At 40.7% G+C, this 7,887-nt stretch overlaps 1 long non-coding RNA gene across 1 annotated transcript; it reads left to right on the top strand.

Annotated features, from left to right (window-relative positions):
* The first annotated feature begins 1,167 nt into the window (after nt 1-1,167).
* Nucleotides 1,168-7,521, top strand: LOC131358821 (uncharacterized). The gene is made up of 3 exons (XR_009205700.1): nt 1,168-1,271; nt 3,206-3,399; nt 7,265-7,521. It is a non-coding gene; the product is annotated as an uncharacterized LOC131358821 (long non-coding RNA).
* The last annotated feature ends 366 nt before the right edge of the window (nt 7,522-7,887 follow it).

The following is a 7,887-nucleotide window of genomic DNA, read 5'->3' as shown; positions in this document are numbered from 1 at the left end:
CCATTCTTTGTTGTTTTGCTCTGCAAAAGCAATTTTGTCAGATGATTTTTTGACACACTACATGCCTTCATTCCCCAGTGGAAGCAGTAGTAATGTTCATTGAGGTGAAAGTTGAGGGAAGCAGAGGTGCATGCTGGGAGGGGAAACGTGTTCCACAGCTGTTAAGGCCTGCAGCAGGATTGCGCAAAATCTACAACTTTGTTGATTGCCTTTGGGACTTGGCTAGAGTATGCCAGCTACTCAGGAGACTGTTTCAGAGGAGCTGGCTGTGGTCCAGGCCTGGAATAAATCAGCACAGTCAGCGTGGAAAAACAGCTAGCTGAGGGGTGGAGAAGGGGAGAGAGAGTAGGAAAGAGATAGAGGTTACAGTTGAGAAACAATAGACTGCCCAAAAAAGTGGGGTGAAAGACAGATGGGGTAATACAGTAATAGCCATTTCTGAAAGCTCATGCAAAAAAAGAAAAGAAATAGAAATAAGTGTATCTACACTAATTTCACTCTAATCCCCATCTGGTGTCTTTACCTAAAACACTTCCTTATGAAATTGACACATATGAAACTAGTAATTTGATGTTTTGATTCACCATTCAGCAGTTTGAGCACTTGGGGAACGGGACTGTGTGTTGCTGGCAGGCATTTCTCTGTCTTTCATTGTCAGTCTCACTCAGTGAGTGAGCAGTTGGAGGGTCAGCGAGTTCGCTTTTTCCATAATCATTCACCACATGCTGGGTGAACCTGGTGACGACTTCACTCTTGCTATCATAACATAAAAAACAAAAGTGAACAAATGCAGAGAGTAAAAGATAAAAGGGAGGGGTGCTTGTTGTGGTTCAAGAGACAGATCATCGTCACTTAGAGGCATGCTTTCTATGATAGTCTGTCTTGACAAAGAGGCTGTTTTGCCTCATCATTTGAAAATATGTGGTTTGTTACACAGAGCACAGAGTGACATCACACTAATTCTATTAAACACAACTATATCAACACACTTGTATTCAGACTCTATAAAGCAAGGGCTCTTATATGCACAATAATTCCCTGCAGCGAGAAGGGAAAACAGAGTTCACTAAGTTTGCAGTGGCGTGCTTGGTGAAATTCAGGTCCCTCCCTTTGACCGCAGGACTGGGTTTGTGCATGTGTGTGTGTGTGTGTGTGTGTCACAGCTGTGAGACTGGGAGTGACTGCTTCTCCTAACCCAACAAAAGGCTTGTGCCTGCTAAACAAAGCTAGACATATGTGATGATTGCAGAAATGCCAATAAATAGGAAAAGGTAAGCATAGTTACATTACTCAGTGCATCAATTTTACACAACACCATCTACATTATTGTAGTCCTATAATGCAGAATACAAGTTAAAATGTTTTTAAGAAAACCATATTTCGGCTTTCCATTGGCGTTCAATAGAGTGATCTCAAATTATAACTGAGGTCATGAAATCAATTGAGTTAGAATTAGTCATGGTCAGAGGAAGAGGCTTGTTGAAGTAGTAAACAAGTGTTGCCATTCAGTCACATAAATAAAACACACAGCTAATACAACTAATGACATTACAATGTGTGAACTTTTCCTGACTTAATTACACTCTTTTGCTCTGTCACAGTCATTTCTCAGCTTGTTTGAGTGTTGTGACTCCCATGACAATTTTTGGTGTTGTGCTATAAAGACAGAGGGGGAGGGTTGATCTCCAGCTTTCTTTCTCTGTCTCTTCCAGCAAAAGTCAGCTCATTTACCATGTGTCATGGACTGTAGGTGGAGATTGATGCAAATACAGAGCATTTTATTTACAGTGGAACACACATGAACAAAGACTAGTACTATATAACAAATCTAAACTAAAAAAACATTACATATACATATGCATGTACATGAACATGACATGACTTAGATAGCACACAACAGTGTTGCTTGCAACAGACATTAGACAAAGAGCACAATACAACCATGATGTAAATACTAGTGTGAAACATAAACAGGTGCAAATAGGCATGTGAGATGAGTGCCATGATCAGATGAGGTGCAGTGGCTAATGGGAAGCCCTTTAAGGTGTGACTGCTGACACATTCACTGCAGCTTTGAGAAGATCCTGGACCATCAGGCAAGGTATCCATGGTCTGATGGGCTCTCATCAGGTCAGCAGGGACCAGTTGTTGTGTAATCCCCAGTGCAATGTCACTCCCTTGCCCCATCTAACTCTGGTATGGACTTGACTGTAGAGGCTGTTTCATCAGCCCTTGGTGTTAGTTGAGCTGGTGAGTCTCCCCTGTCAGCCTGAACTTATCTGTAGTGGCCACCTCACTGGCATCATGAAAATTCTGTCTCTTCAGCCTCTTGTAGTGAAAATCTCAACCTAGAAAATAAAGAATTGCTGGTGTGGTTTCAGAAATTCACTCACTTACTCACTTAAAGTCCCCAGTAAGCACTTTATCCTGGTCAGGATCGCAGTGGATCTCTGGATTGGACACCAGCCCATCACAGGGCACAATGCACACATACACTCAGATGAATAGAGAATATCCATATACTTATTTTGCTAAATATATTGTCAATTCATGAATTTGATATTGTAGACAGGCGGTGTGGATTAACTTTATATCACAGCGCCTCTGATAGTCATAGAGGATATCATTCAAATTATAGTTTTACATTAACGTGCACATTCTGATATTTTATTATGTGTATATTAACCTCACATTTATAGACATGGTATATGACAGATGCTCTGACATAATCTAACCCCAGATTGCTTGGTATGCTGTAACTGCTTAATGACAGATGGGAGAGCAGTGTCAGTGTCTTGCTGACCACGAAACAAAAATTAATCTCCTCTCTCATGCTCTCACCTCCACCACATCACTCCGTACTCCAGTCCTAGCAGCTAGTACACCAATGCCTGCACCACACAAATTCACAAGTGAAGGATCTCTCTGTAAGGACTTCCTACTGCAATGTTCCTTGAATTTTGCCAGCCACAAAGGGGTGCCTGTGCCAAAGAAGTATCACGTCTCTCATCTTTCAAAAATTCTCAAACGAATTGTTTTTAATTAGCTGTTTGAGATAAGCTTATAAACTTATTAAGATAATAAGCTTGTCCTCTCATTTTCTCCCTCAACACCCACTCTCTTGGCAAAGTTATATCCTCACATGGCTTTTCATACCACTGCTATGCTGATGACACCCAACTTATCTTCTCTTTCCCTCCCTCAGATACCATTGCTTCTGCTCGGATGTCAGTGTGTCTGGCGGACATTTCATCTTGGATGACAGCTCATCAGCTGAAACTTAATCCCAGCAAAACTGAACTGCTGGTCATCCCAGGTGATTCATCCCCAGCCCAGGATCTTGCATTATCTCTGAACAACTTGATGATCTCCCCTTCAGCCACTGCTAGCAACCTTGGGGTAACTATGAACTGTCCTTTTCCTCCCATGTTGCTAATGTGACACACTCATGTCGGTTTCTTCTGTACAACATTAGAAGGATTCGACCATTCCTATCCACACAGGCTACTCAAGTGCTTGTTCAATCTCTGGTTATTTCGAGACTGGACTACTGCAACTCCTTAATGGCAGGTCTTCCTCTGAATGCAATTCGTCCACTGCAAATGATCCAAAATGCAGCTGCATGGCTTGTCTTCAACCTGCCTAAGTTCTCCCACACAACCCCACTGTTGCGTTCCCTCCACTGGCTTCCAGTAGCTGCATGCATCAGATTCAAAGCACTGATGCTTGCCTACAAAGCCAAGAATGGACCAGCACCATCTTACCTCAAAGATCTTATTACTCCTCGCACTGCACCTCGCTCCCTCCGATCCACTAGCACTGCACGACTGGTCCCACCATCTCTCAGGGTAAAAGGTAGGTATTCATCTAGACTGTTCTCTGTTCTGGCACCGAGGTGGTGGAATGAACTTCCCCTAGATGTCCGTACAGTCGAGTCACTGACTTCAAACGACATCTGAAGACCTACCTTTTCCTGAAGCACTTAAACTAGCTCTTATTTTTCCCTGTTTTTATGCATTGTTACATGTTTTTAAAAAAAAAACCCAATTGTAGGCTAATGGTATCCTAAGTGTGTAACCTATTGAACCAGTGTTAATGTGTTCACTGATAGAGACTTAAAGCACTTTTGTATGTCACTCTGGATAAGAGCGTCTGCCAAATGCCAGAAATATAAATGTAAATGGGACAAACAGTGCTGTGAGTACCACCGCTTCTACTATGGCATCCTCAAACACCTCACTGGACTCATTGTCATTTCTCTTCTTCTAGGATCTATTTAAAGATAATCAGGCTAACAACTCACATGGCAACCAGATGCATAATGTTTTTATTTTATTTTATTTATTTTCATTTTAGGTGTTCATTCATCCGCACTCAACTAATGACAATGAAAACAGCTTCCAGTTTTAGAGTGTTGTGCTTAATTACCACTGCAATCTGCACAGAAATTGCACTGCAACACATTGCTAGCATTGCAGTCAAGGAACTGACATAACTGAATGTACACTGAAGGATGAAAATTAAAGGTTTTTATTTTTTCGATTTACTGTGTTGAGATTGACAATCCTATTTTTTGTGCGTGTTTTTTTTTCCAAGCAGAAATTTCATGATACTTTAGTCTAGTGTCCCAGCCAAGTTTCAAGGTTCACTTTCAAGACAAGTCATGAGGTCAATATTCAACTCAAGCACCACTGGACCTAACTCACGTCCCATCTCTGCTTTAGAGGCTACACAGACAATACAAGAAATGACTTAATGAAAGCATGAATTCTGCTCTCTACCAGAAAATCAGTCCATGACAGTCATAAGTCTGTGATCTGAAGCTCAAAGACAATTGGATTATGCATCCCAGAAGTGCTGTGTGTCTAGTTAACACCTAAACTAAAGTAAATTTAATCAATTAAAAGTAGCAATTATTTTTGTCAACTATAAATAAGTTTCTTGATTTGGGAAAAACATTGTTTTGAAGCATATGGGGGCCCAGGAGGACTAGTGGTTAATATTCAACGTGCTCTCTCCCATAGCCGTGAATTAATACAAGGGATTCAGATTTGTGATGTGGATTTGGCCAGGGTGAGCTCTTCCAGTACCAGTCCCAGCCTGGAGAAATGAAAGAGGGCATAAAACCTGTGCTAAATCTAATATGAAGATCAATTATCCACTGTGGAAATGCAGATCAATTATCCACTCAGCTACCTTAAAAGGAGGTGGTGGTGGCTCAAGTGATTAAGGCTCTGGGTTCTGCCACCATTGGGCCCTTCAGCAAGGCCCCCAACCTGCCCTGCTCAAGGGGCGCTGCATCATGGCTGACCCTGCAATCCTACCCCAACAAGGAGGGGATATGCAAAGAAAGAATTTCATGGTGTAGTAATGTATATGTGACAAATTAAGACTACTTAACTTACTTAGATAGAAAGTTCTACTGAGATTTACTAAGAGACTTTTTATGTTATATGATATATTAGAAAAATATCTAAAAATTAGTTAAATTAATTATATTACCATTACATCGGCAGTATTATATCAACAGTGTTTTTTCACTGTTTTCCAGTTTTTTCAAAAGAAGCAAAAAGGTCTGGTCTAGACCATGATCTGACCACTTCTGGTTTTAAACGTGAAAACAGAAATATTTTGACCACTACAGTACACTATTCCCAAGTCATAAAGGGAAGTCAACAAGAATGTGTGAAATTGCTTTACAGACCGGGATTTAAGCCATATCTGTGTGTGTGTGTGTAATCAATTACATATATATATATATATATATAAGTGCACAGTCCTTTTGCAGCAATTACAGTGTTGATTTATCTCTGCACAGCCTTTATTAGCTTTGCCCATTTTAATTTTGGCAGTTCAATTTCCTCAATACAAATTGTCTCCAACTCTCCCAGATTAAGTAAAGAACATTTGTATTTGACTTTGATTCACCAAAACACAAACTTTCTTTTTTCAAGCCACTCCTGTAGTTTCTGCCCTGTGCTTTGGCTCATTGTCCTGTTGGGACATAAATTTTCACTCTAGACAGAGATTTCTGGCTGACTGGAAACAGGTTCTCTTCAAACATTTGCTTTTACTTGGCTGCATCCATGATGCCCTTGATGGCACCAAATCTTTCTGCTGAAAAGCAACTGATGCTACCATTACTGTGCTTGATGGTAGAAATGGTGTTATCTAGGTTGGGCTATATTTAGTCTGTGACATAATGTGTTGCGTTTAGACCAAATACCTCAAATTTAGGCCAGAAAATCTTTTTTCCAAAAGCAATAAAAAATTTTTCACATGACTTCTAGCAAACTCCAGGAGACTTTTTCAGAAATGGCTGCCTTCTGGCCCACTGAGGCCAAATCTGTGAAGAGATGATGACATTCTTGATGACTGCTGAGTTCATTTTTGTGTGTAGTCAGTGAGCTCTGTAACCACTTCAGTGTTGTAGCTTTTCTCCAACAATTGCCTTTGCACTAAGGTGTGCAGAAGGATGGCCTGATCTTGTTAGTGACTGATTTGTGCCTTTTCTTCTCCAACTTTGTTATAATGGCTTTCAGAGTGCCCGTAGCAGGGTTCAAAGTTTTGCTGATCTTTCTATAACCTTCTTCAGCTTTTTTGTTCTATCACTAAACATCAAATCACTAAGCTTCACAGTTCCCTGGTCTTCTTGACAGCAGGACTGATCTTATCTGTCATTTTAGTTGTGAGTCAGAGATATTTGTTGTGCAATCATTCACCCAGACACACGCTCTTTCCAATCTCATCCATAAAGTCAAAAAGGAACCCAGATAAACATCTAGGTTACTGGATATCTTGCTTGCCTCAGATAAGGTCAGCCACCATCAAATGGTCAAAGGTCCAAAGGTTACAAAGACCCACAGATATGGAACAGCCTTTCAATGAGTGTTCAGGATTCAGACACAGTCTCAATGTCTAAATCCAGACATTTGTTTAGTCAAGTTTTTCATAGGTAAATGAGCAGATCTGGAAGGTTCATGGGCACAGAGTGTTCGGTGTACTGGGATGTTTGGATGCTCTCACCTTACCACCCTTGCAAGTCGCTCAGGTTTGCTGACTGTGAAGTGGTTGGACTCTTTATGTCCTGGGAAGCCTTCATGTCTGTCACCTTCTGGCTCTTCCTTTTAGTAATACTGTCATAACTAGTCTTGTCGATGTCCCTGCCTGCACTTTACATATAACCTACAGTGTCTTTAAACATCACATGATCACAAGCATACCTAATATCTTTCTCTCTCTCTTTGTTTGATGCTGTGGACAGCCTGTGACCAGGGGACTGCTGGGGACAGAACCACTTGGAGACTATCACACCATCACAGAACTTGCATTGCATCTGTCAGCTTGTGACAGCAAGGAATTAGTGTCTATAATAAACTCAGAAACTACACTGACCTAATAGTTGCACATGAGCCCTTGGTGTCTGTTGTAGAAAGGAAATTATTTAGATTTACATTATTTACTCTCCAGTATCACCCAAATGAGGACGGGTTCCCTTCTGAGCCTGGTTCCTCTCAAGGTTTCTTCCTCATATCATCTAAGGGAGTTTTTCCTTTCCACCATCACCTCAGCCTTGCTCATTAGGGATAAAATAGGGATAAAATTAAACTTTATAATTTTTTTTCTCTATGTATCTATACTTCTTTAAAGCTGCTTTACAAATAAATTGAATCGAAATAATATATATATCCAGCATCTTGATCTGATTATCCGCAGGGCAGTCAGATGTCTATTCTTCATTCGTACATACAGTACATTCTTTTCTTCAGAAACATAGGAATATGACATCCAAGGCAGGACAGTACTTTGGATGGCACAGCAGCCTATCATAGGGCATCACCTACACCAGACACAGGGAGATCTTTGAACACAACAATGGCAGTAACA

Source organism: Hemibagrus wyckioides, linkage group LG09 (assembly GCF_019097595.1).
Source record: "Hemibagrus wyckioides isolate EC202008001 linkage group LG09, SWU_Hwy_1.0, whole genome shotgun sequence".
Lineage (NCBI taxonomy): Eukaryota > Metazoa > Chordata > Actinopteri > Siluriformes > Bagridae > Hemibagrus > Hemibagrus wyckioides.
This window is presented reverse-complemented; position numbering and strand designations above follow the sequence as displayed.